Source organism: Aquarana catesbeiana, linkage group LG10 (genome assembly GCF_042186555.1).
Source record: "Aquarana catesbeiana isolate 2022-GZ linkage group LG10, ASM4218655v1, whole genome shotgun sequence".
NCBI classification, from domain to species: Eukaryota; Metazoa; Chordata; class Amphibia; order Anura; family Ranidae; genus Aquarana; species Aquarana catesbeiana.
This window is the reverse complement of record NC_133333.1, coordinates 39241003-39268913: the sequence shown is the minus strand read 5'-3', so window position 1 is coordinate 39268913 and position 27911 is coordinate 39241003. Positions and strand designations below refer to the sequence as shown.

The 27911-nt window shown below is 42.4% G+C and overlaps 1 protein-coding gene across 7 annotated transcripts in view; it reads right to left on the bottom strand.

Moving 5' to 3' along the window:
* Nucleotides 1–27911, bottom strand: part of CIC (capicua transcriptional repressor) — a 238344-nt gene that overhangs the window by 206006 nt on the left and 4427 nt on the right. For 4 of the 7 annotated variants that reach the window (XM_073602030.1, XM_073602033.1, XM_073602035.1 and 1 more), the window contains exon 1: nucleotides 11676–11888. The exons of 1 other annotated variant lie outside the window; for it this stretch is intronic. The gene's annotated coding sequence lies outside the window, so the exon portion shown is untranslated. Of the gene's footprint in view, nucleotides 1–11046; nucleotides 11190–11675; nucleotides 11889–27911 lie in introns of those variants that run through there. 2 more of the 7 variants (XM_073602032.1, XM_073602036.1) reach the window with 2 other exon arrangements.

Sequence of the window (27911 nt, the reverse complement as noted above, 5' to 3'; positions counted from 1 at the left end):
CAATTTTCAGCTCTGTCACACTTTGAATGACAATTGCACGATCATGGAACACTGTACCTAAAATTACATTTTTTTTTTATTTTGAGACAGATAGAACTTTCTTTTGGTGGTATTTAATCACCACGTTTTTTTTATTTCTTGCTAAACAAATTAAAAAAGACTGAAAATGTTGAAAAAATATATTTATTAATTAAATAGTTATTTCTTTTACAAGTTTTCTCCTTCACTGATGAGGCGGCACTGATGGGCACTGCTAGACCGCACTGATAGGTGGCACCGATGGGCAGTCTTTATGGGCACTGATAGGTGACTTTGACAGGCATCACTGATGGGCACTGAAAGGCATCACTGGTGGGCATCGCTGATGGGGCTGTACTAATCAGTGCGGATCCCCCCTGTCAGGAGATACACTTATCGGCTCTCCTCTACTCATGCTCTGTCGGCGCAAATAGAAGAATGCCGATAACCGGCACTTCATAGTTACGCTGTGACTGGACACAGCTGATCACATGGTAAAAAGCCTACGTCATAGGCTCTTTACCATGATCGGAGATGCGGTGTGTCACACCGCACTATCGATCATCGAACTGCGCATCCCCATCTTATGATGAAGGACGTCATATGACGTCCAATCAGAACGAGAGAGCCACTGCCTGGCCATCATTTTGCTATAGGCCGGGCGGGTTTGTGGTTAAGGCTTGATGGCGGAAACGCGTTGGATTTTTTTGACTGTTGTTCACCTGCAAAAATAAAACGATGTTTCAGCTGACTTCCATGGCACCAGCCTTTCTTCCTTGTTTGCATGGATTATACATGGAGGTTTGCAGAGACTTCCCAGGCTGAGTGCTGTGTTCTTGAGGCTCACCGGGCACTACACAGGATGTAGTAGCTAGGATGCACCTGTTCCAGATATAATAAAACACTTTTGACGGTAAATGTAACCCCTTCCCACTCACCCCAGAGTCCCTTTAAAGGGCGGGGGGGAATGGGGGAAATCGATGATCTTGTGACCAGACCACTGTCACTGTGGTTACATCATTGGAAGCCAGTCCCGCCGGTTACTGATCTTTAGTCCAGACCAAGAGCTGTCTTTGACAGCTTAGTCTTTGTGCTGGGAGCGGGTTCTCAGTACATATACATCAGCCGCCCAGCGATGTAAATGTGCAGCCTCTGGGCTCTAAAGCCCACCCTTTTGCCACCATACATATGCAGTTGGGAAGAAGTCAACAGATCAAAAGGAGCCGATAAGAGAAATGTATTAATTGTTTGCATACACTTTAAAAGCCCCAGTCACAACCGAGCTTGGGCAGAATCCTGAATATTTCACTTATTGCTACAATGGTAAACCCTGACATAAAACATTCATCCTCTTAGGTAGCTTTACATACTTAGGAGCTTCACACTTCAACCTGAAAGTCCATACCTCCTACACCATCTTCCGGCTTCTAGATGTGCCTAGCAATACCACATACAGTGGGGACGGAAAGTATTCAGACCCCCTTAAATTTTTCACTCTTTGTTATATTGCAGCCATTTGCTAAAATCATTTAGGTTCATTTTTTTCCCTCATTAATGTACACACAGCACCCCATATTGACAGAAAAACACACAATTGTTGACATTTTTGCAGATTTATTAAAAAAGAAAAACTGAAATATCACACGGTCCTAAGTATTCAGACCCTTTGCGGTGACACTCATATATTTAACTCAGGTGCTGTCCATTTCTTCTGTTCATCCTTGAGATGGTTCTACACCTTCATTTGAGTCCAGCTGTGTTTGATTATACTGATTGGACTTGATTAGGAAAGCCACACACCTGTCTATATAAAAGACCTTACAGCTCACAGTGCATGTCAGAGCAAAATGAGAATCACGAGGTCAAAGGAACTGCCTGAAGAGCTCAGAGACAGAATTGTGGCAATGCACAGATCGGGCCAAGTTTACAAACAAATTTCTGCTGCACTTAAGGTTCCTAAGAGCACAGTGGCCTCCATAATCCTTAAATGGAAGATGTTTGGGAGGAACAGAACCCTTCCTAGAGCTGGCCGTCAAACTGAGCTATCGGGGGAGAAGAGCCTTGGTTAGAGAGGTAAAGAAGAACCCAAAGATCACTGTGGCTGAGCTCCAGAGATGCAGTCGGGAGATGGGAGAAAGTTGTAGAAAGTCAACCATCACTGCAGCCCTCCACCAGTCGGGGCTTTATGGCAGAGTGGCCCAACGGAAGCCTCTCCTCAGTGCAAGACACATGAAAGCCCGCATGGAGTTTGCTAAAAAAAAAAAAAAAAAAAAAAAAAAAACACCTGAAGGACTCCAAGATGGTGAGAAATAAGATTCTCTGGTTTGATGAGACCAAGATAGAACTTTTTGGCCTTAAATTCTAAGCCGTATGCGTGGAGAAAACCAGGCACTGCTCATCACCTGTCCAATACAGTCCCAACAGTGAAGCATGGTGGTGGCAGCATCATGCTGCGGGGGTGTTTTTCAGCTGCAGGGACAGAACCTTCTCCAGAGTGCTCAGGACCTCAGACTGGGCTAAAGGTTTACCTTCCAACAAGACAATGACCCTAAGCACACAACTAAAATAACGAAGGAGAGGCTTCACAACAACTCCGTGACTGTTCTTGAATGGCCCAGCCAGAGAGCCAATGGCTGTTCACCAATGTTTACCATCCAACCTGACAGAACTGGAGAGGATCTACAAGGAGGAATGGCAGAGGATCCCCAAATCCAGGTGTGAAAAACTTGTTGCATCTTTCCCAAAAAGACTCATGGCTGTATTAGATCAAAAGGGTGCTTCTACTAAATACTGAGCAAAGGATCTGAATACTTAGGACCATGTGATATTTCAGTTTTTCTTTTTTAATAAATCTGCAAAAATGTCAACAATTGTGTTTTTCTGCCAATATGGGGTACTGTGTGTACATTAATGAGGGGAAAAAAATGAACTTAAATGATTTTACAAATGGCTGCAATATAACAAAGAGTGAAAAATTTAAGGGGGTCTGAATACTTTCCGTCCCCACTGTATATATGGTGGGCTCTTTTACACTGGCAGATTCCGCCAGCAGATCGACCTGCTCAGCTTGGGATCTCTTCACGGATTCCCACTGAGCAGGCGGATGACGGGTCCATGACCACTCAGCTATGCAGAACTGACACAGCCTGCTTTCCTCTATGGGCGATGAGATGTAAACGAACGGCCTGTCCATTTACATCTGACTGTCATTCAATCAGATCCCCCATCCGTCCGTTTTTTTAGCAGATCCAAGCGGGTGTAAAAGGACACGTGTCCGTTTACATCCGCCGCTCCATGACTGGTCCGATCGGGTCCATCTAAAAGAAAAAAAAAACTGACAAGCGGACCTAATCAGTCCATCTGTGTGAAAGGGGACTAAGGGACCTGAGCTGGTGGCCACTGTCACTAGGAATTATAGTGATGAGAAACTGAAGAATTTTTGTTGTCACCAAAACAGGAATAGATGGGAAAATATTAATTAAGGACCCTTCTTCTGGTGAAATCTATCAGAGAGGGATTGCCGTCACTTTCGAGGTTATTCCTCTAAATGCTTGTGAAGGCTTCAAGACAGGGAGTGAAGGAAAACCTCCCCAATGGGATAAAGAAAGAAAAAAAAAAAAAAAAAAAAAAAAAAAAAAAAAAAAAAAAAAACACACACTTGACAAGGGTTGTATTTTTAAGTGTAACCACTTGCTTACTGGGCACTTAAACCCCCCTCCTATCCAGACCAATTTTCAGCTTTCAGCGCTGACGCACTTTGAATGACAATTGCGCGGTCATACAACACTGTACCCAAATGAAATTTATATCATTTTTTTCCCACAAATAGAGCTTTTTTTTGGTGATATTTGATCACCTTTGCGGTTTTTATTTCTTGGTTTTTTTTTTTAATTTTTTTTTTATTTTGTTATAAAATTTTAAAAAAGGTAAGTTTTCTCCTTCATTGATGTACGCTGATGAGGCGGCACTGATGGGCACCGATAGGTGGCAGTGATGGGCACTGATAGGCACTGATCTGTTACACTGATAGGCAGCACTGCTAGGTGGCACTGATTGGCACCACTGGTGGGCATTGATAGGTGGCACTGGCAGGGGGTACTAGTGGCAGATATGAGGCATTATTGCCTCTTCCTCTTCGGGACTGATGTCCCTTGCTAATGAGCCTGTGATCGGCTTTTTTTTCTCCTTGCGCTGTCAGCACGAGGAGAAAAAGAAAAACGACCACAGAGCTTGTGTTTTGATCATGTGATCAGCTGTCATTGGCTGACAGCTGATCACATGGTAAGGGTCCGGGCCCCTTACTCGGATCGGTGATCACCCGAGTCTGTGACTCGGTGATAACAGCGCGCTCCACGCGCGCCCTGCAGGGTCCGTGCACAGGGGAGGCCGTCATATGAAGGCCTCCTGGGAATTCAGGTCCACGCTGTAGCCGTCATTCGGCTATAGCGTGGATGCCAACTAGTTAACCTGCTTATATTTTACCTTCCTTAAAAAAAAAAAAAAAATACGTAAACTCTAATAATGAACGTATCCTTACTTCCTTCTGTTTGTAAAATCTACAACTTAAAGAGGTGTTGCAGCCCCACAACGAAAAAATTAAGAGTCAAAAGCTACAAATACTGTAGCTGCTGAGAAAATGGGAAGAAAAAGCACTACCAATGCCACATCCGAATATATGTAGACAAAGAAGAGGATACTATAAAAGTAGCCAAAAGCCGGACTTTGTAGGCATAGAAACAATGGAGAAGTGAAAAAAATTTAATTCAAAATATTTATTGAAAAAAAAGTACAATATATAAACACGATGTTCAAAAAGAGATAAAAAACATGAAAGCTGATACAATTAGTACAGTGAGCCCTTGTGCATCAATTGTGCGACGCACAAGGGCTCACTGTACTAATTGTATCAGCTTTCATGTTTTTTATCTCTTTTTGAACATAGTTTTTATATATTGTACTTTTTTCAATAAATATTTTGAATTTAATTTTTCTCACTTCTCCATTGTTTCCATGCCTACAAAGTCTGGTTTTTGGCTACTTTTATAGTATCCTCTTCTTTGTCTACTGTAGCTGCTGACTTTTAATATCAGGACACTTACCCGTCCAGGGGTCCCGCGATGTCGGCACCCCAGCTAGTTTTCGGTTTGGCTGTCGGATGCAGACGCTGTCATTCCTGATAATTGAAACCGGCAATGAAGCTGCGCTTTCTAATTGGCCCAGCGGCGGAGGAAGGAGGAGGGGGAACCGAACTTCCAAGGGACAACGCCACGACAGATAAGGGGAAGTTCCACTTTTGAGTGCAACTCCGCTTTAAAGTACTGCTTTATTTATTTTTTTCTTTTTAACAACTTTAAAATGGAAGTAAACTCCCATGCATAATTTGTATCTATAGGTAAGCCTATAATAAGACTTACCTATAAAGTACTGCAAATATTTCCTAAACGTGCAGTGTTTATTTACTGTATATACAGCCGAATACTTCAACGGCGCATGTGCTCTGAAGGAACGCCGACCCGTGACCGGTGGTTCTAGTCACACAGCCGGAGTCCGCTGACATGGAAGGAAGATGGGTGAATGGACGCTGCCTCCAGCGGTGACAATGAGGGCTTCGTTTGCATGCAATTTTCACATAATGTGCTAGCATGCGATGCATACTAGCACATTATGCCTTTACTTTGCAGGTCAAGAAAAAAAAAAAGGCAGCGCTTTACTTCCTCTTTAAGACCAGGCCTATTCTGACACTTCTCACACACAGTAGTGCTCATAAGTTTACATACCCTGGCAGAATTTGTGATTTCTTGGCCATTTTTATGAGAATATGAATGATAACACAAAAACTTTTCTTTCACTCATGGTTAGTGTTTGGCTGAAGCCATTTATTATCAATCAACTGTGTTTACTCTTTTTAAATCATAAATCACAACAGAAACTACCCAAATGACCCTGATCAAAAGTTTACATACCCTGGTGATTTTGGCCTGATAACATGCACACAAGTTGACACAAAGGGGTTTGAATGACTATTAAAAGGTAACCATCCTCACATGTGATCTGTTTGCATAAAAGGTCAATGAGTTTCTGGACTCCTGACAGACCCTTGCATCTTTCATTCAGTGCTGCATGATGTTTCTGGATTCTGAGTCACGGGGAAAGCAAGAGAATTGTCAAAGGATCTGTGGGAAAAGGCAGTTGAACTATATAAAAACAGGAAAGAGATATAACAAGATATCCAAGGAAATGAGAATGCCAATCAGCAGTGTTCAAACTCAAAAATGAAGGGTTCTGTTCAAACCAAACTACAGTCAGGTAGACCAACTAAAATTTCAGCCCCAACTGCCAGGAAAATTGTTTGGGATGCAAAGAAAACCCCACAAATAACTTCAGGTGAAATACAGGACTCTCTGAAATCATGTAGTGTGGCTGTTTCAAGATGCACAATAAGGAGACACTTGAAGAAAGACGGGCTGCATGGTCGAGTCGCCAGAAGAAGCCATTACTACGCAAATGCCACAAAGTATCCCACTTACAAGACGCCAAACAGCACAGAGACAAACCTCAAACCTTCCGGCACAAAGTCATTTGTAGTGATGAGACCAAAATTGAGCTTTTTGGCCACAACCAGAAACGCTACATTTGGAGAGGAGTCAACAAGGCCTATGATGAAAGGTGCACCATTCCTACTGTGAAACATGGAGGTGGATCGCTGATGTTTTGGGGATGTGTGAGCTACAAAGGCACAGGAAATTTGGTCAAAATTGTTGGCAAGATGAATGCAGTATGTTATCAAAAAATACTGGAGGAACATTTGCATTTATCAGCCAGGAAGCTACGTATGGGACGTACTTTGACATTCCAACATGACAATGATCCAAAACACAAGGCCAAGTTGTCCTGTCATTGGCTACAGCAGAATAAAGTGAAGGTTCTGGAGTGGCCATCTCAGTCTCCTGACCTCAATATCATTGAGCCACTCTGGGGAGATCCCAAACGTACAGTTCATGCAAGACAGCCCAAGAATTTACAGGAACTGGAGGCTTTTTGCCAAGAGGAATGGGCAGCTTTACCATCTGAGAAGATAAAGAGCCTCATCTGCAAATACCACAAAAGACTTCAAGCTGTCATTAATGTTAAAGGGGGCAATACACAGTATTAAGAACTGGGGTGTGTAAAATGTTGATCAGGGTAATTTGGGTAATTTCTGTTGTCATTATGACTTAAAAAGAGTAAACAAAGTTGATTGATAATAAATGGCTTCTGCCAAACACTAACCATGAGTGAAAGAAAAGTTTGTGTTATCATTAATATTCTCTGAAAAAGAAATCATAAATTCTGCCAGGGTATGTAAACGTATGAGCACAACTGTATGTGTAAAAATCAGCATTTTTTTGCTAGAAAATTAATTAGAACCCCCAAATTATTTATATATATATATATATAAATTTTTTTTTTTTTAAGCAGAGGCCTTAGAGAATAAAATGGAGGGTGTTTAAATTCTTACAAATAAATATCTATTGATCCTGCCAGAAATCCCGTGAGCTCCTAACTTGCTGCAGCGAGCTACAAAGGCTGCACTCAAATCTTAAATTGGTATAAGCCATTACTGAGTGCTCTCTTTGGACTACAGAACATCTCCCTAATATTTTAAAATGACACTAAACTCTGGTTTAAGGGCCGGTTCGCACCACAAAAACAGCATTTCAGATCTGTTCCGGATGTGTTCCTCCATGTGCATTTTTAACATTTTTGATACGTTTTTGTTGCACTTCCAGATGCTTTTTTTCCTTCTTTTTTCCTTTCACTGTACTGGGGTCTTGTGCATTTGTGATATGTTTTACCACGTTCCAGTACAGTCCAGAGAAGGAAAAATACAGCACGTTCTACTTTTTTTCTGGAACTGGAATTCCCTAGAACTGACCATACTGGTGTGAACTATGCCATTGGAAACCATATGACCTACTATCCATGCGTTTGCGATGCAGAAAAAAAAAAAAAAAAACGCACTGGACTGCATGTGGTCTGAACTGGCCCTTAAAAGAAATTATATTCAAGTATGTATTCTTATTGCTCTCAGCCTCCTCCAATTTTTTTTAGTTGCTGTGATCTGATTTACTGTTAGAGGGTGGCTACATTGATTCTCCACAAGGCAGAAAAACACAGTAACAGTTTCAAGAAAAATAGATTATGGGGCCATTACTACGTGGATGTGTAAAGATTATATTTGGAGAATAAGTATATCATGTAGGGTCACCTTAAACGGGTTGTAAAGGTTTGTGTTTTTTCACCTTAATGCATCCTATGCACTAACCTGTCAGTGACCGCCCCCCAATCCCCCCCACTTACCTGAACCCTCAAACTTGATCCAGCAGGCACGCGCTGTCTCTCTGCCTGGGGTTCTCGGCTCTTGATTGGATAGATTGATAGCAGCACAGCCATTGGCTCCCGCTGCTGTCAATCAAATCCAATGACGCATGTGCCGGGGGGGGGCGAGTCCTGTATTTGGCCTCTATGGATGCCGAATGCTGGACTTGGGAGCGAGCCCGCAAGGTAACCCCCTCGGTGGAAGCGCTTCTCCGAGGAGGTTATCAGATGTGGGGAGGAGCCACGAGAGCTGCCGGGGGACCCCAGAAGAGCAGGTTCGGGGGCCACTCTGTGCAAAACGAGCTGCACAGTTGGAGGTAAGTATGATATATGTTTGTTATTTTTTTTTTTTTTTTTTTTTTTTTTTTATTTACCTTTACAATCACTTTAAGGAGTCCACAAGAAGAGGAGGTATCTGCAGTCTTGTCCTAGGCCAGTGATGGTGAACCTTGGCACCCCAGATGTTTTGGAACTACATTTCCCATGATGCTCCACTACACTACAGAGTGCAAGAGCATCATGGGAAATGTAGTTCCAAAACATCTGGGGTGCCAAGGTTCCCCATCACTGCTGCTTCATAGACATAAAAGACAGTGAGTGAGCACTGTCACCCTTGGACAGGAAGCATGTTACTGGCAGGATCACCAGGCAAAAATAAAGAAACCCCCCCCCCCCCTCTGAAAAATAGAAGACTAATGCAGCCACCACCATCTAAGAAATGGTAAGCTGCAGAAGAATACATTTCTCTTCCTGGGTTTAGATACACTTTAAAAATTCTTATCCTGGTCTTTAAGCGTCTAGGAATTGAGCCAATGAAATCTTGTTTCAGATAGGATGGAAAGTTGCAGCAATATACTAAGAAAAAAAGGTCACAGTATACTAGAGGTTTTCTTTTAATAACAAAAAAGAAGAAAAAAAAAAAAAGTCATTTATTCTCCGTACTCATGATCTATAATGTTTCAATCCACCCACACAGCAAATCTTCAATCTCAATCCATAACTCATAATTGCCCCCCCCCCACCCCCCACAATCAATCCACCTGGAAAAGTAAATGATCCTCGCTGTCAGACACGACATGCACAAGACTCCCTTCTAGAACAGATACACGCATCTAGAAATCAGCCGTACAAAGCCCGAGCCACGGCCCCGCACTTCTGATAGCCTGACAATGATCTACAAACAGCTCACCATACACAGACTATACACAGCCCCCAATGAAGGGGATCGGAATGGGATAAATCCACACAAGAGGGCAGAGACACCTAATACAGAACATACATTTCTGAGTGTGAGGAGATTATATAGACATAAATAAATGTCCCCCCCCCCCCCCCCCAGGTCAAAAATGTATATATATATCTGTAATTATAATAATTATACTACAGGAGTTATATAGCGCCAACAGTTTGCGCAATTTTATAATAAATAGATATATTTTTTTAATTTTCAAGCAGGTTGAAAAATGAAGAAGAGATTTTCTTTTTTGCATAAGTGCAATTAAAAAAAGTATATATATATATATATATATATATATATATATATATATATATATATATATATATATATATATATATATATATATATATATATTTTTTTTTTTTTTTTTATTATTATACACATGCATACATATTTGTTTTTAAATACTGTATATGAGATTCTTTTTTCGCATAAGTGCAATTAAAAATAATTTATATAATTATTTTTAATTGCACTTATGCGAAAAAAGAATCTCATATACAGTATTTAAAAACAAATATGTATGCATGTGTATAATAAAATGATATATATATACACACATTTTTCAATTATCTCCCTATTAATCCAAATCACTATTTGGCTCCTCACAGGGGCACCAATGTTGAGATCTGCCCACCATTAATTTTACTCGCCTTGCCCCCCTACCCTGTACCGCCTTGACAACCCCCCACCCCCCCCCTACAGCTTTCTTGCAGCACACAGAGCAGTCTCACTCCTCTTGCTGCACGGTTACTATTTAAAAAAAAAAAAAGCTCCAACACGGATGGCGATGTCAGACCCCACTCATAATGACTGACAGGTAGGTGGATCTGGGAGCTCAGTGGGCAGATCTTTTGCCACCAAAAATAAAATCGCACCAGCGGCGGTGTTGGCTTACTAGCTTCCACCCAAACCTGAATAATGACGGTGGCCCTGCCTATGTAGGAGGGTAGGTCAGCCATCGGGCACAGTGCTGTATTTTCCGGCGTATACATGTGTCCCAAGAGGCGTGACAGAAGCAGCTCTGGTGTGAATTGTGCACCCATCCGGATGCAGATCAGTTCTAATCCTCGGCATGGAATGGAAAGTCCCCGGGCATCATATGGGCAGACAGTAGAGCGGTGCTGTGGAGGAAGGGGGGGGGATGGGGATCACATAGACACATATAGGATGGGGGGGGGGGCTGTGCACACACACACAATAAACAGACACAGCTGTGCAGGGGTTGCAGTGCATCACATACAGCAGACTGCTGGATCAGCCCTGAGCTCTACAACTGCTGGGGAACTACAACTCCCAGCATGCCCCCCTTCTGTCCTAAGCTGGCAGGGCATGCTGGGACTTGTAGTTCCCCAGCAGCTGTCAGCCCTCCAGCTGCTTCCAGACACATCCAGGCGGGGAGGAGAAGCTGTAGGTGAGCAGTGGACACTCACCTGGCCCTCCACTCACGGACATCCACACACTGCTGCCTGGCCCCCTTTACTCCAGGAGACAAAATGGTGAATGAAGCAGGAACAGCTGGCCGAGCCAACCAATCACAGCCCACAACTAGCCCAGTGACAGAACCCGCAGCCAATGGGAAGTCACCTGTCACCCACCAGGGGGCGGGGCACGTCTGGCTAGGCCGGGCAAAGCCCTAAGCAACACTTACAGTAGCCAATCACAGAAGATGAAGGAGAAGGAAAAGGGCGGGGACTGCGAAATCACTGGAGACAGGCTGGTACAGTAGCCAATAAGAAAGCGCGTGGGGCGTGGCGGCTGCTGACCAACCACGAACCTGGATGGAGTGACTTGTTTATCAAGAGCGGAGGCCGCCGCGGGGCCTGACGGGACTTGTAGTTCAGCAAGCCAATGGGCTCAATAGACAGCAAGGGGAAAGTGCGTGGCAGAGGACTACAACTCGAAGCAAGTGAAGCGGGGAGTGAAGCAGAGGCCAGAGGGAGTGCGCCGGGGGTCCGGCTCGGCGGAGAAAGGGCCGCATGGCACAGCGAGTTAGGAAGTCCGTCCAGATGTTACAGAAAGGAGCGGGGCAGCTGCCCAGAGCCGCTACCAAGTGACTCACCCCTTTCCCCCCGCTCCCGGCTCTTCATCAGATAACCGGCAGCTCCAGCCGTCTCTTCCCACACAGCAACAGCAAGAGCCCGTCAGGCTCCACCAATCGGCGCCCTGCTAGGCGCCTGCGTCACGGCACGGAGGGGCGGGGCTTGTGCCCCGGGATCCACTCGCTGCCCGTCCCGGCCACGCCTCCCTCTGTCGGCGCGTGCCGGGGAATGGTTGCTAGCTGATGTCACCGTCGCGGCGGCGCATTGGCTGTTAAGAGGACAGGCGCCAGCCAATGGCGAGGGGCAGCGGTGACGTCGGGAAGCGTGTTGCCATCAAAACTAGAAGGAGCGGGGCGTGGCGCTCCGGGGACGATCGGGGACTTGTTACACTCGTAGGGGCGTGGCCTGATCTGGCCAATACGCTTCTGCTCGTGAACATTGAGCCAATGGCTGCGCAGAGGGGGCGGTCGAGTTCTTACAATCAGGAACTTGTTAACCAGTTCGTGTCCAGCCATAGACAAGGAGAAAGATTAGAGAAAAAAAAGCAAGATAATAGAAAAAGTAATTTAACGTGGAACTGTCTGTGCTGCCTATGGCGTGCAATCAGACTCTTCCTATCGTTGTTTCATGCTGTAAACATGTCAAGGAAATCTGGTTGCCCCTAGCAACAAGAACTGTTTTGCTTGCACCAAATGAGGCCTAAAACTCTACATTAAAAGAAACTATATATAGAGAGAGAGAGAAAGATGCCTTCTGTGTCACAACAAGAAGTGAAAGGAATTCCACCGCCGGGGAGGAAATCCTCTCTGAGGGCTCATTTACACAACAGAGGGTGGGCAGTAAAAACAGGTGGTTGAGCCACATTTTTACCACCCGCTGGCCACTGCTTAACCACTTCAGCCCCAGGAGATTTGGCTGCTGAATGACCGGGCCATCTTTTGCGATACGGCACCGCGCCGCTTTAACTGACAATTGCGCGGTCCTGTGACGTTGCACCCAAACAAAATTGACGTCCTTTTTTCCCCACAAATAGAGCTTTCTTTTGGTGGTATTTGATCACCTCTGCGGTTTTTATTTTTTGCGCTATAAACAAAAAAAAACAAAAAAAATTTGAAAACAAACAATATGTTGTACTTTTTGCTATAATAAGTATCCCCCTTTTTTTTTTTTTTTTTTTAAAGCAATTTTTTCCTCAGTTTAGGCCGATTTTTATTCTTCTACATCTTTTTGGTAAAAAAAAAAAAAAAAAAAAAAAGAAGCGCAATAAGCATATATAAAAAGAAAAGGGAATGTGGGACTTTAAATGAGGCAATTGACCTGTGGAGATAGTAGAGTGGTTGGTAAACATTTTTTATTTGTAACAATAATATAAAACTGATGAAAAAAAGTATTTTCATATATCTGCACATACACATGGCATAAACGTATTACATACATATATGTCAACTTGGCAGCACATAAAAGATAGTAAATATTAATAAAGTATAATACAAGATATTTCCTATTAGCAGGCATTGGTAACCCATATGCAAAAGAGCTGCTGTAAGATAGACATGAGTGGTTACATACTACTCAATAAATATTGAATGTATAAAAGATATATATGGGCTAGAGCTGGGCGATTTAAAAAAAAAAAAAACTCGATTCACGATTCGAATCGAGTTTTTCCCCAGCCCTAATATGGGACAGTGAATATGTAGTGAGCCAGGCTTGACTGAGCACCCCATGGAAACTCGACGCGTTTCATGGCTTTTTTATGGACACCGCGCCGAACCTGAGGAGCTGCGGGCAGGAGCTTCAGCCTAGTCTGCGGCGTCCGGCCTCGTGGACTAGGCCGAAGCCGCGGCCTCACCTAAAAACTCCTGCCCGCAGCTCCTCAGGACCGGCGCGGTGTCCATAAAAAAGCCTGGTGAAAAAAAAAAAAAACCTCTAAAAAATCGATTTGCTGAAAATTTTAATCAATTTGACCTCTCAACTCGATTCAAGATTCAAATCGATTTTTTCCCCAGCCCTAATATGGGCCAGTGAATAGGTAGTGAGCCAGGCTTGACTGAGCACCCCATGTAAACTCGACTATTTTTATGGCTTTTTTATGGACACCGCGCCGGTCCTGATGAGCTGTGGGCAGGAGTTTTTAGGCGAGGCCGCGGCTTCGGCCTAGTCTGCGGCGTCCGGCCTCGTGGACTAGGCCGAAGCCGCGGCTTCGCCTAAAAACTCCTGCCCGCAGCTCCTCAGGACCGGCGCGTGTCAACGCCGCTCCTGGTGAAAAAAAAAAACCTCTAAAAAAATCGATTTGCTGAAAATTTTAAGCAATTTGACCTCTCAACTCGATTCAAGATTCAAATCGATTTTTTCCCCAGCCCTAATATGGGCCAGTGAATAGGTAGTGAGCCAGGCTTGACTGAGCACCCCATGGAAACTCGACGCGTTTCATGGCTATCTGCCATTCATCAGGAGTTGGGTACAGAAGTAAACTGTAAATACAAATGGATATGTAGTATTCATTAATATGTCCTACCCCTTTAAAGGCAGGAAAGACCTCATGGGGAGAAAGAAATCTATACTCACAGGTAGGCTAAAACACTGTACTTGGCTGGCAGAGAGGAAGATGGGACCCCAAATGGTTGTCTGTTTCATATATTTTTTCTAGAACACCACACTTGCAATCCTCCCCACACGTGGAATGTGCTGTGGCAGTCAGGCATGCCACGTGGGTGTTTTCTTGGCTGGGGTGGGGTCCCTTGTCTCAGCTCCGGAACAGACAACCATTTGGGGCCCTGTCATGTTTTTTTCTATTACAAGGGATGTTTACATTCCTTTTAATAGGAATAAAAGTGTCATTTTTTTTTTTTTTTTTTTTTAAAGAACAGTGTAAAAATAAAAAATAAAAGGTAAAATAAATAAGACCCCCCTCTGTAACTCAAAACATGCAACCTGTAGAATTTTTTAAACGTCGCCTCTGGAGATTTTTAAGGGTAAAAGTTTGTCGCCATTCCATGAACGGGCGCAATTTTAAAGCGTGACATGTTGGGTATCAATTTACTTGGCGTAACATTATCTTTCACAATATAAATGAACTATCTTTACTGTCTTATTTTTTTTATTCCAAAAAACGTGCGCTTGTAAGACCGCTGCGCAAATACGGTGTGACAGAAAGTATTGCCAACGACCGCCATTTTATTCTCTAGGATGTTAGGGAAAAAAATGTATAATGTTTGGGGGTTCTAAGTAATTTTCTAGCAAAAAAAAACTGTTTTTAACTTGTAAACAACAAATCTCAAAACGAGGCCCAGTCCTTAAGTGGTTAAAGGGTTAGCTCACTTTCGCAAGAAAAAACTGGCTATGCAGATAACGGTGTCTGTAGATAAAAACAAACTGTACAGTCCTGACTAAAGACTAGGCCATTCACATACCTCATGAAGCCTGACTGGAATACTCCCAGGATGTTGCTAAGTGAGGCCTAGTCATTACTTCTCACCTCCACCATCACAGGAGTGAGCTTTTTCTCTGATTCAAACCCCCTCACAGGGCTCCTTCTCTCCCCTGATGTAGTAGCTCTGAGCTCAGTGTTTGAGAGCTCACTCCTGTGATGGTGGAGGTGAGCAGCAATGACTAGGCCTCACTTCACAACATCCTGGGAGTATTCCACACAGGTTTCATAAGGTATGTAAATCGCTTACACATATAGCAAGGGCAATATTCAACTTTAGTCAGGACTGTACAGTTTGTTTTTTTCTACATAGACCCCTGTATCTGCATAGGCATTTTTTTTTTTCAAAGGCGAGCTAACCCTTTAAGGAGCCCCTGTTGATTGTGAGCCTCACAACAACCTGTATGAATTGTGGTACCACGTAGGGCCGCGGTGTGTACAACCAGGTGCCTTTGCAGCTTAAGGGGTGGTAGAAACATGGTTCAACCATTTGTTTTTACTGCCCCTGCTGCAAGTATAAACCCTGGATTTGCTCCACAACGGAGAGGTTTCTTTCCACTTCCTGTTGTGGTACAGAAGGCATAAAAAAATATGACACCCCTTATCTGCATAGGCAGATTTTTGTAAAGGTGAACCAACCCTTTACCTGCTTGCTGACCGCCCATAGCAGATTTACTGCTGCAGGGCGGCTGCGCTGTGCAGAATCACTTCCGGGTTTTGGGCGCGAGTGCGCGCCGCCGCCAGCACGCACTCGCTGTGATTTTACACAGCGGGAGTTGATCAGCGGGTCCCATGGACCCCATCTCCGCCAGCACCCGCTGATCATTCATTACACTGACAGAATGCCAGTCTGCCTATGTAGACAAGGGAGACTGTCATTCAGTGAGTATGGAAGACATGAATTCTTTAACCACATGCCGACCAGCCGCCGCAGTTGTACTGCGGCAGAATGGCACGGCTGGGCGAAACAACGTTATGTAACGTCGCTTCGCCCTGTGGCCACTAGGGGGCGCGTCGCCGGAGGTGCGCGCGCCCCCTGCTCACTTTTCGAGCCGATGTGAGTGCCTGGCGGTCTCGATCACTGCTGAGGTCCTGCAATCGCTCGGGGCACACGGAGAACCCGGAGCTGTGTGTGTAAATACAGTTTCCGGTTCTCTGAGGGGAGAACTGACAGATCCTCTGTTCATACAGAGTTTCCCTGCACAGTCCACATCCCCCTTCAGTTAGAACACAAACTAGGACACACATTAACCCCTTCACTGCCCCCTAGTGTTAACCCCGTCACTGCAGGTGACATTTTTACAGTAATCAATGCATTTTTAATCGCACTGATCGCTGTATTAATGCCAATGGTCCCAAAAATGTGTCAAAATTGTCCGACGTGTCCGCCATAATGTCGCAGTCACCATAAAAATCGCTGATCGCCGCCATTACTAGTAAAAAAAAAATATATATAAAAAAAATGCCATAAAACTATCCCCTATTTTGTAGACGCTATAACTTTTGTGCAAACCAATCAATATACAATACTGCGATTTTTTTTTTTTACCAAAAATAGGTAAAAAAGAATACATATTGGCCTAAACTGAGGAAAAAAAATGTTTTTTTATATATTTTTTGGGGATATTTATTATAGCAAAAAGTTTTTAAAAAATGCGTTTTTTTCAAAATTGTCGCTCTTTTTGTTTATAGCGAAAAAAAAAAGACCGCAGAGGTGATCAAATACCACCAAAAGAAAGCTCTATTTGTGGGAAAAAAAGGACGTCAATTTTGTTTGGGCGCTATCCTCACACGACCGCGCAATTGTCAGTTAAAACGGCGCAGTGCCGAATCGCAAAAAGTGCTCTGGTCTTTGGCCAGCCAAATGGTCTGGGGCTGAAGCAGTTAAAGCAGAAACACTGATCCATGTCTTCCAGTAGTAAAAGCCCCTCCCCATTACACTGTAGAATTTGCTAGGCACACAGTTAACCCTTTGATCGCCCCTGATGTTAACACCTTCCCTGCCAGTGTCAGTACAGTGACAGTGCATATTTTTAGCAGTGATCAATGTATTAGGGTCACTGGTTCCCAAAAAGTGTCAGTTAGACCCCTCTCACACTGGGGCTGCCTGTGCGTTAGCAGTAAAGCGCCACTTGTTCCTCCGCAGTTTAAGCAGCGCTTTTCGGCGGCTAGCGGGGTGCTTTTAACCTCAAAAAGTACTAGTAAGGTGACCGACTGTCCGCCACAATACCGCAGTCCCGCTATAAGTCGCTGATAGCCGCCATTACTAGTAAAAATAAATAAATGAAAAAATCCCATAGTTTGTGAACGCTATAACTTTTGCGCAAACCAATCAATATTAGAGGTCGACCGATATATCGGTCGGCCGATATATCGGCCGATATTTGGCGTTTTTTACTTAATCGGCATCGGCCGATTGTGCTGATAAAAAAGGCCGATTATAACTTCAGCCGTGACTTGCAAATGACTTCTGTAATAGAAGTTAATGCAAGTTTCCTTAAGTTATCTGTGGAGAGGATTCTCTCCTCCTCTGGGCAGCCTGCCAAGTCTGATAAGAAGATACATTTGTATCTTTCAGGTTCTTTTTATCAATAGACTGAACTCTGCGTGTAGAAGCTCTCAGTTTAACCATTTAAAGACTAAATCTTTTCTGACACTTGTTGCTTACAAGTAAAAATCCTGTATTTTCTGCTAGAAAATCACTTAGAACCCCCAAACATTATATATATTTTTTTAGCAGAGACCTTAGGGAATAAAATGGTGATTGTTGCAATATTTTATGTCACACGGTATTTGCGCAGCGGTCTTTCAAACGCAATTAAAAAAAAAAAAAATACAGTAATGAATTAAAAAAAAAAAAACCTAAGCAATAAAGTTAGCCCATTTTTTTTCGTCCAAAAGTTTTGATTACCTGTTTTTGTGTATTTATTATTTAAGATATTTTTTTTTGTTTTTTGTTTTTTGTTTTTTGTTTCTAAATTATACATACAAGTGAACTGATTGAAGGTTTGTTTTGTTTAATGTTTGAATGAAAAAAAATTTCTGTATTACTTAAGGCTGCTTTCACACTGGAGCGGGCATGCGTTGATGGTAAAACGCTGCTAGTTTTAGCGGCGCTTTACCGTCATTTTAGAGGCGCTATTCGGCTGCTAGCGGGGCGCTTATAACCCAGCTAGCGGCCGAGGAAGGGGTTAAATGCGCCCCTGAAGCGCCGCTGCCAAAACGCTTTGCAGGCGCTTCGGCAGCGGTGCGCATTCATTTCAATGGGCAGGAGTGGTGGAGCAGCGGTATACACCGCTCCAAAGATGCCGTTTGCAGGACTTTTTTTTACATCCTGCCAGCGCATCGCCTCAGTGTGAAAGCACTCGGGATATCACACTGAGACTGCAGGGGAGCCGTTTTACAGGCACTTTACAGGCGCTATTTTTAGCCCAAAAGCGCATGAAAAACGCCCCAGTGTGAAAGGGGTCTAACTGTTAGATTTTATGAGATGAAGGGAAAAAAGAAAGGAAAAAAAAAAAATCGGCCAAATATATCGGCCCAAAAAAATCGGCATCACATATCGGCCATCGGCCACCGCGATTTCTAAATATCGGCATCGGCCAGAGAAAAACCCATATCGGTCGACCTCTAATCAATATACGCTTATTGAGATTTTCTTTTACCAAAAATATGTAACAGAATACACATTGGCCTAAACTGATAAAGAAATTAGATTTTTTACATTTTTTTATTGGATATGTTTTAGAGCAGAAGGTAAAATTTCTAGTGAAACAAATATAAGACGCAGCAGTGATCAAATGCCACCAATAGAAAGCTCTATTTTTGGGGAAAAAAAGGACATCAATTTTATTTGGGTACAGTGTCGCACGACCGCGCAATTGTCAGTTAAAATAATGCAGTGCCGTATCGCAAAAAATGGTCTGGTCATGAAGGGGTAAATCTTCCGAAGGTCAAGTGGTTAAACTGCAAGAGCACCTGGTTGTACACATGCTGCGGCCACACTTAACCACTTCAGCCCCGGAAGGATTTACCCCCTTCCTGACCCGAGCACATTTGGTGATACGGCACTGCGTCACTTTGACTGACAATTGCGCGGTCGTGCGATGTTGCACCCAAACAAAATTGACGTCCGGTTTTTTTACCACAAATAGAGCTTTCTTTTGGTGGTATTTGATCATCTCTGCGGTTTTTATTTTTTGCGCTATAAACAAAAAAATAGCAAAATTTTTTTTAAAAAAAGCAATATTTTTTACTTTTTGCTACAATAAATATCCCCCACAAAATATATAAAAAAACAAATTTCTTTCTCAGTTTAGGCCGATATGTATTCTTCTACATATTTTTGGTAAAAAAAAAAATCACAATAAGCGTATATTGATTGGTTTGCGCAAAAGTTATCGCGTCTACAAAATAGGGGATAGATTTATAATTTTTATTATTAATTTTTTTTTTATTAGTAATGGCGGCGAGCTGCGATTTTTATCGTGACTGCGACATTATGGCGGACACGTCGGACACTTTTGACACTATTTTGGGATCATTGTCATTTATACAGCGATCAGTGCTATAAAAATGCACTGATTACTCTATAAATGACACTAGCTGGAAAGGGGTTAAACACCAGGGGGCGATCAAGGGGTTAAGTGTGTCCTAGGGAGTGATTCTAACTGTGGGGGGGATGGTCTACCACTGACATGACAACGATCACTGCTCCCGATGACAGGAAGCAGTAGATCTCTGTCATGTCACTAGGCAGAACAGGGAAATGCCTTGTTTACAAAACATCGAGTCCGCGGGTCCCGCGGGCACGGTCACGAAGCACGCATTTTCATTTCTTCAGTTAATGCCTGGTTTCTCTCCTAGGCAAATGGTGTCATACATCCCAGGGGGGAAGGAGGGGTTTTCTCAGCTAAGCACACCCTCCTGCCTGCATGCTGCCTGAACTAAGGGAAGATGGATTCCAGGAAGTAAATGCTACACGAATCCTCTGCCCTCACTCAAGATGGCCATGGACATAAATGCTAGGGGGTGTTTTTCAAGGCATGGAGACATGGCTTGATGGGTGAGTTTGCTTTGAGCATTAAAAATTAATGAAATAGCGTTTTTGGTTTGTGGCTCTGAGATGTAGTGTAGTTCCACTTTAAGAATTACCTTTCCTTTTCAGTTCGTAGTGCTGCAATGTTCTGTAAAATACAACACAGCAACCTGGAGGCGTTTTGTACACAGATGGTGAAATGTTATTTGCTGCTTGTGTGATTGGTTCATGGTGTGTCTTTTCTGCATTAAAAATCCTGCCTGTCCACAATTTTTTATTTTTTCATTAAAGTTCAAAATTCCTGCCAGAGGGGAATTTTTTTTCTCAAGAAAAGTGGAGTTACTCTTTTACATAACATTTTTTTTTTTTTGGGAGGGGGAAGCAAGAAGAGGAATGAAAATGAACTACAAATAATGGTTGAAGTTGAAATACTAGAAGGTAGTAGCCACATACCGGTCAGATCCTGGTATAGTGTTGTCCCAGGACCGGGCATAAAATAACAGCACTGGAGGTGGATTTTAGAGGGGAAAATTTCCCCATTTAATCTCCTGTTCTGTTTTGTTTCCTTTTTTTTTTTTTTTTTTTTCCTCCCCCTCCTACTTAGTGTTTTTTTTAGCTTCATTGAATATCATTATAGGAAAGATCAGGTATAAAGGGAATCGAATGTATTGATTTATTGTATTTTGTGCTGTATATACACAGGAATGGAATGTTAAGCTATGGAAAGATTGTTCATTTAAGTTTTTTTGTCCTTGTTTAAAAAAAAAGAAAAATAAAGAAATAAAAAAAAAAAAAAAGAAGTAAAGGCAAAAGCCCTGTCAGCTTTTTTCCATCTGTGTCCCATTGGGGAGATTTACCCTCACTTCCTGTCCCATGGCCAAAACAGGAAGTTGAAAGGAAATCCCTCCAAAGTGAGGGAATTCCTGGTTTCCACCAAAATTAGTGTCCCCATTGGAAGATTCCCTTTTGTGGTGACAGCTCAAAATTTGGAATCATCTCTCACTTTCTTTCTTTAACCACTTCAATACCGGGCACTTATACACCTTCCTGCCCTGACCGATGTTCAGCTTTCACGCTGTCGCACTTTGAATGACAATTGCGCGGTCATCCAACACTGTACCCAAACTAAATTTTTATCATTTTGTTCCCACAAATAGAGCTTTCTTTTGGAGGTATTTGATCACCTCTAGGATTTTTATTTTCTGCTAAACAAATAAAAAAAAGACCGAAAATTTTGAAAAAAAAGTGTTTTTTTTTTGTTTCTGTTACAAAACTTTGTAAATAAGTACGTTTTCTCCTTCACCGATGGGGCTACACTGACGGGCACTGATAAGGCAGCACTGATGGGCACAGATGAGGTGGCACTGATGGGCACTGATGATGGGCACTAATATGCGGCACTGATGGGACATTGATAGGCAGCACTGATATGCAGCATTGATGGGTACACATAAGTGGCACTGATGGGCACTGATAGGCAGCACAGATGGGCACTGATAGGCGGCACGGATGGGCACTGATAGGCACTGATAGGTGGCACTGATGTATACTAATGGATGGTACTGATGGGCATCACTTATTGCCAGTCATTATTGTTTGGCACTGATTGGCATCCCTGGTGGCCATGGGTGGCATACTTGGTGGTGACTAGTGGTGGGCATCCCTGGTGGTCCTGGTGACGTCCCTGGTGGTCCAGTGTGGGTCAGTGTTCCGTCTATCTTGGATGAGGAGCAGGCAGGGCTTTGTTACAATGGACGGCCGCCGAACAGACTGCATGACACAGCGGGCACAATGAGGCTGCAGATGGGCACAGTGAGGCTGCAAATGGGCACAGTGAGTCTACAAATGGACACAGTGAGTCTGCAGATGGGCACAATGAGGTTGCAGATGGGCACAGTGAGGCTGCAGATGGCCACAGTGAGGCTGCAGATGGGCACTGATGATACAGGTGGGCACAGTGAGGCTGCAAATGGGCACAGTGAGGCTACAAATGGGCACAGTGAGGCTGCAAATGGGCACAGTGAGGCTGCAGATGGGCACAGTGAGGCTGCAGATGGGCATTGTTTACCCAGTAGCTGCTGCATTTCCCACCTTGGGCTTATACTCGAGTCAATACGTTTTCCCAGTTTTTGGGGTAAAATTAGGTGCCTCGGCTTATATTTGGGTCGGCTTATACTCGAGTATATACGGTATATAAAATAATATGCAAAGTGGTTTAAGTGAAGCTTCAGAATGGCAAAGATGTTTTTATCATAAATTATGGGAGTAGACTGCAGTTCCTCTTTAAGAACCCTTACCTGTATCATTGGGAAGTAAGATGGGATATTAAGAAAGGGACAAAGAGACACATATACCAATTTTGCCCGTATTTTACTCTTTACATATGTAATGCATGAGCTAATGTTTACATCTGTACAGACTAACCACTTGGAGACCAGGCCTATTCTAATACTTTTTGTTTACAAGTAAAAAAATCAACATTTTTTGGCTAGAAAATTACGTAGAACCCCCAAACATTCTATAATTTTTTTTTCTTTTTTGCAGAGGCCCTAGAGAATAAAATGTCAGTCCTTGCTGACATAAAAATACACTTTAACTAATTTTAATGCAAAAAAACACAATATATAACCCAATTTTTGGGGAAAATATAAAAGTTGATGTTGCGGCGAGTAAATAGATACCTAACATGTCATGCTTTAAAATTGCGCACACTTGTGGAATGGCAACAAACTACGATACTTCAAAATCTACATAGGGGGCGCTCTAAAAGTTTTTACAGGTTAACATTTTAGAGTTACAGAGGAGGTTTGGTGCTAGAATTATTGCTCTTGCTATAACGTTTGCGGCGATACCTCAAATGTGTAGCGCGAACACCGTTTACATGTGCGTGCGCAACTTATGTATGCGCTTGCTTCTGCACAAGCATGGAGGGACGGGGCGCTTTAATGATCACTTTTCCTATCACAAGAAATGTAAACATCCCTTGTGATAGAAATAAAGCATGACAGGTCCTCTTTATGGAGATATCTGGGGTCTATAAGAAAAAAAAAAAAAGGCAGTGTTTACATCTGCCCTAACCAGAAGTGATGTAATGACGTTGCTTCCAGTCTCCTAAAGCAGGGGTCTCCAAACTTTTTTAAAAAACAAAGGGCCAATTTACTGTCCTTCAGACTTTATGGGGGTCGGACTGTGGCCATCGGGAGTAAACAATCCCTCATCATTAGTGTCATTGGAAATAATTGTGCCCCATCATTGGTGTCATTGGGAAGAATTGTGCCTCATCATTGGTGTCATTGGGAAGAATTGTGCCCCATCACGTCTGTCATTGGGAAGAATTGTGCCCCATCACGTCTGTCATTGGGAAGAATTGTGCCCCATCACTGGTGTCATTGGAAAGAATTGTACCCCATCACTGGTGTCATTGGAAAGAATTGTGCCTCATCATTGGTGTCATTGAGAAGAATTGTGCCCCATCATTGGTGTCAGATGGAAGAATTGTGCCCCATCACTGGTTTAATTGGGAAGAATTGTACTCCATCACTGGTGTCATTGTGAATAATTGTGCCCCATCATTGGTGTCATTGGGAAGAATTGTGCCTCATCATTGGTGTAATTGAAAGAAATTGTGCCCCATTATTGGTGTCATTGGGAAGAATTGTGCCCCATCACTGGTTTAATTGGGAAGAATTGTACTCCATCACTGGTTTCATTGGGAGGAATGGTGCCCCATCACTGGTGTCATTGAGAAAAATTGTGCCTCATCATTGGTGTCATTGGGAAGAATTGTGCCTCATCATTGGTGTAATTGAAAGAAATTGTGCCCCATTATTGGTGTCATTGGGAAGAATTGTGCCCCATCACTGGTTTCATTGGGAAGAATTGTGCCCCATCACTGGTGTCATTGGGAAGAATTGTGCCCCATCACTGGTTTCATTGGGAAGAATTGTGCCCCATCACTGGTGTCATTGGGAAGAATTGTGCCCCATCATTGGTGTCATTCAGAGGAATTGTGCCCCATTATTGGTGTCATTGGGACCCATTGTAGGTGTCAGTAAATGTATTTGCCAGGTAAAAGCAAGCAAAGGGCCACAGTATGGAGAACACTGTCCTAAACCATAGAGACAGCTCTATGATAACCCTATGATATGATACCATGCTCTGCAATCGCACAGGAGAGCCCACAGAAGTGCCGGTGGGAAGAGGGGGGGCTTGTAAAAGCAGCTGCAGCCCTGAGCGACTAGGTGCAGCTGGCGGCCACGTTCACTATAATGTCAGGTTGCCAACTGCTGCAGGCAGCAATTAGCTGCAGTGATCACCACCGGTGACCCTTTAAACATTCTGAACACCAGGGGGCAGGAAAGATTAGCAGATCATGTGGTTGGCTGTCACTGTGGTCACATGATCGGAAGCCCACCCTACTGATCACATGATCGGAAGCCCACCCTACTGATCACATGATCGGAAGCCCACCCTACTGATCACATGATCGGAAGCCCACCCTACTGATCACATGCAGGGACCAAGACCTGTCTTTCACAGTCTTTATGCTAAAAGCACACAACACAGAATCATGGCCTGCTCAGTGACGCATATGTGCGCTGTGTAGGCGTAAGGCCCACTCTTTTGCTGCCACACATTTGTGTTAGGTGGTCCTCAAAGGGTTAAAGGAGATTGTACAATCAGACTGTATAGTATATGACAAGCTTAAGACAGGTCAGATCTGGAAACAAAATCTAAGTTGAGATCTACAAACAAAATCTGATAACACCAAAAGAACCAAAAAGACGTACATTCACCAACATGCAAGAAAAGTACAGAAAGTGTATTACACAATATATTGACTGCCAAAGAATTAGCACTTCTGACCTCCAAGAAATGCCCCCAAATCAGCGACACTACGGGGGCCTACTAACCCCCCAGGCACAAAAACGTTCTCTGAAATATATTCCACCATAGCCGAAAAGTATATAAATCCACTTTGTGCGCAACATATGCCTCTGCAAACCCAGATATTATCTTGTAAAAGTAGCAGTGACATCATCACCGGGCTGTACATAGTCTGTGAAGAGGGCAGAGATGTGGGAGGGGCCCAGCAGGCTCCACCCACCACAGGCTGCCTGCAAAAAAAAACTAAAGGAGGGGGCGGAGACAAGACCAGTTACCCACCAAAAGAAGAGAGAGCAGCGCCGGAGAGCCTTCTTGATACATGTGCGGGACGAAAAAATTCATTTAGTTTCAGATCGATTCATTAAGTTACTAATTTAGTTTAGTTGCATTCGTAACAAAATTTGTTTAGTTTCATTTAGATTCATTATTTGTTTTTGACTGGATTCTAATCGAATTCTAATCAGATTTTAATCAAACATAGTGAATCGAATCAAATTCACTGGAAAAAATAGGTGGTTCTATTCTATTCAAAATTGGAATTTCGGAAGACGGTTATATTCTTCCTATTTTATCCTATTCTATTATTTTCTATTCTACTCTTTTATTTTCTATTCTATTCTTTTCTATTCTGTTCATTTATCTTCTATTCTATTGTATTCTTTTCGAAATTCGAATTTTGGAAGACGGCTATATTCTTTCTATTCTAATCTATTCTCTATTCTATTTTTTTTTTAATTTATATTCTATTCTGTTTCACTCTATTCTATTCTATTCTGTTTTATTGTATTGTGTTCTTTTCGAAATTTCGAATTTTGGAAGATGGCTATATTCTTTCTATTCTATTCTAATCTATTCTATTTTTCTTCTATTCTATTCTTTTATTTTCTATTCTATTCTTTTCTATTCTGTTCATTTATTTTCTGTTCTATTTTATTCCATTTTTTAAATTTCTATTCTATTCTGTTTCACTCTATTCTATTCTGTTTTATTTTATTGTCTTTACGAATTTTGGAAGACAGTTATATTCTTTCTATTCTATTCTAATCTATTCTATTTTTTCTTCTATTCTATTCTTTTATTTGCTATTCTATTTCTTTATTTTCTATTCTATTCTATTTTATTCTATTCTTTTTTTTTCTATTATATTCTGTTTTATTCTATTCTATTATTTTCAAATCTATTCTATTTTTTTTTCTAATCTATTCTTTTGTATTCTATTGTATTCTGTTTTAGTCTATTCTTTTCGAAATTAAAATATCGGAAGACAGCTTTATTCTTTCTTTTTTTTTTTCTATTCTATTATATTCAAATCCATTCTATTTTTTTCTATTATTTTATTTTCTATTCTACTATTTTATATTCTATTGTATTCTGTTTTATTCTATTTTATTCCTTTCGAAATTCACATTTCGGAAGACGGCTATATTCTAACACTAATACACATAGTCTTTGAAGGAAATCAGCAATAGTCAGGCTATGTTTATATTTCTAATCTGTTTTCGAATCCGATTAGAATTTCGGACAAAATTTTGTTTTTCTTTTTTTCGGATTCATTTAAATTTGTTACTCTTCTAATTTGGAAATTTGGGTACATCTGAATCTCAGAATAATGTAAATTTTGTCCAAATTTCGAATTTGGAATGAAATGAACCGCACATGTCTAGTCTTTATTACAAGAAGGAAAACTGTGACACTGGATTACTGCACAGACCTGGAAGTAATACACAAATCACATCAAGATTCAGGGAAGAATACACATGACAAATGGATTTAGCTAATATTTGCTTTTTTTTAGTTCAGCTTTAAAATAGAATAGGAAAGCATGCTGGTTATAGAGACCCACCTCACTAGTTGCTGAGCAGTGTAACAATCTGTGGTACCTAGACAATGTGGGGATATGTGTGTGTAAAGTACCTTGAAAAAGTATTCATACCCCCTGAAATACATAATTGTGAAGTGGAAGGAAAATGATAAATGATTTTCAAATTTTTTTACAAATAAATATGTGAAAAGCGTGACATGCATTTGTATTCAGCCCCCCGGAGTCAATACTTTGTAGAACCCCCTTTCACTGCAATTACAGCTGCAAGTCTTTTTGGGGATGTCTCTACCAGCTTTGCACATCTAGAGAGTGACATTGTGGCCCATTCTTCTTTGCAAAATAGCTCAAGCTCTGTCAGATTGGATGGAGAGCATCTGTGAACAGCAATTTTCAAGTCTTGGCACAGATTCTCAATTGGATTTAGGTCTGGGCTTTGACTGGACCATTCTAACACATGAATATGCTTTGATCTAAACCATTCCATTGTAGCTCTGGCTGTATGTTTAGGGTCGTTGTCTGGCCTCATGTAGGAATGTGTAGGCCTCATCTGACTTTTTTTTTTCCAAAATTCTGACAGACCTAGAAATAGAACATGCTCTAAATATTTCCAACTGAACAATTCCTATCAGGAAAACCGATCGTCCGTATGTTGTTCCAACAGACCAAAAACGACGCATGCTCTGAAGCAAGTACGAGACGAAAGATATTGGCTACTGGCTATTGAACTTCCTTTTTCTAGTCCCGTCGTACGTGCTGTACGTCACCACGTTCTGGACGGTCGGACTTTGGGTTGACCATGTGTAGCAAAAGACCGCTTGAACAGAGTTCCGTCGGAGAAACCTTTGGAGTTTATTCCAGTCGTGTGTACACAGCATAACAGGTTTTCTTCTAAGATTGCCCTGTATTTGTCTCCATCCATCTTCCCATCAACTCTGACCAGCTTCCCTGTCCCTGCTGAAGAAAAGTGTCCCCACAACATGATGCTGCCACCACCATGTTTCACGGTGGGGATGGTGTGTTCAGGGTGATGTGCAGTGTTAGTTTTCTGCCACACATAGCGCTTTGTTTTTAGGCCAAAA